The sequence below is a fragment of the Notothenia coriiceps genome, unplaced genomic scaffold, assembly GCF_000735185.1.
Source record: "Notothenia coriiceps isolate Sejong01 unplaced genomic scaffold, NC01 NC01_scaffold00007966, whole genome shotgun sequence".
Classification (NCBI taxonomy): Eukaryota; Metazoa; Chordata; class Actinopteri; order Perciformes; family Nototheniidae; genus Notothenia; species Notothenia coriiceps.
Window position 1 is genome coordinate 1 of NW_011340667.1, and position 1,593 is coordinate 1,593.

The 1,593-nt window shown below is 45.6% G+C and overlaps 1 non-coding gene across 1 annotated transcript; it reads left to right on the plus strand.

The window, feature by feature from the left end:
* The first annotated feature begins 1,122 nt into the window (after positions 1-1,122).
* trnak-uuu (transfer RNA lysine (anticodon UUU)) lies at positions 1,123-1,195 on the plus strand. The gene has a single exon. It is a non-coding gene; the product is annotated as a tRNA-Lys (tRNA).
* Positions 1,196-1,593: the final 398 nt, after the last annotated feature.

Below are 1,593 nucleotides of genomic sequence, written 5' to 3' on the forward strand. Positions count from 1 at the left end.
TCTATAACTAGTTTAGGTAGTTTGAGAGGTAATTAAAATAGCTACGTGTGATATTCTAACCTGAAGTGTGTGTTTTGTCCGCTCACTGCTAGTGAGCGGACAAAACACACACTTCAGGTTAGAATATCACACGTAGCTATTTTAATTACCTCTCAAACTACCTAAACTAGTTATAGANGTGCCGCCCTACACACGCACACACACACACGCACACACACACACACACACACACACACACACTCACACACACACAAACACACACATACATACACACACACACACACACACACACACAGAGACACACACACAGACACACACACACAGACATACACACACGCGCACACACACACACACACAGACATACACACACGCGCACACACACACACACACAGACATACACACACACACACACACACACACACACACACACACACACACACACACACACACATACACACACACACTCTTGTGGCTGGACGCTGGCTAGTGCTCGCCCTACACACACACACACACACACACACACACACACACACACACACACACACACACACACACACATATAGGCAGACACAATCACACACAGATGTACACACACACCTTGTTCTGGCTCTTCATCACACAATACATGCACGCACATGTTCTGAGCACACACACAGGTACATACACACACTTTGTGTTTGCTGTTGACTCAAACTCTCTGTTGATGTGTGTGTTGAAGCGGAACTGCTGCTCGAACCTCTATTTATCTCTGTCACTTTAGCATATATACACTATCTGAGAATGTGTGTGTGTGTTTGTATATGTGTGTGTGTTTCTCTATGCAAGCATCCATCATACATAAAATACATGTATGGGTCTGTCCACAGTCCAGTCTCTATTATATGCACATGCTGTTGTTGTATTTGTGCTGGTATGTCTATTGTTTGATGTGACTGAAGTCTTGATTGAGGTTAAAACCAGTTTCTGGAAGACTCCGTGGGGAAATGCATGTCACTTTAAACGTTTTCAAGGCCCCAACAAGGCCACATACGACCCTGCCATAAACAGGTCTCATGGTAATCCAATGGTCTGCTCCGGTTGGACCTTGTGTGATTGGTTCCTCCAGAAGAAGTACTTCTCGAAGCCTGGATAGCTCAGTCGGTAGAGCATCAGACTTTTAATCTGAGGGTCCAGGGTTCAAGTCCCTGTTCGGGCGGTAAGTCTATTGTGTGATGTGAATAAGATCTTGATCGAAGTCCTCACTGCACCAAATGCCAATAGCATTCTGCATGAGCTCCGCAGTCTGCTTCTGGCCCTAACGAGTCGGCCCTAAAGCCTGTTTAGTGCAAGACTCTTTGGAATCACAGGGCTCGACATTAAGGATGGCCCGGGGCCATCTAGTATTTAGCTCGGGCAATGAAGCCTCACCTGCTGGTTGCCCGATCCGATCGGGCATTCTATTATGCCAGTATCATGCAGCTCGCGAATCCAGTAATGAGTGACCCGACAGCAAAACTAAACATATCTATAACTAGTTTAGGTAGTTTGAGAGGTAATTAAAATAGCTACGTGTGATATTCTAACCTGAAGTGTGTGTTTTGTCCGCTCACTGCT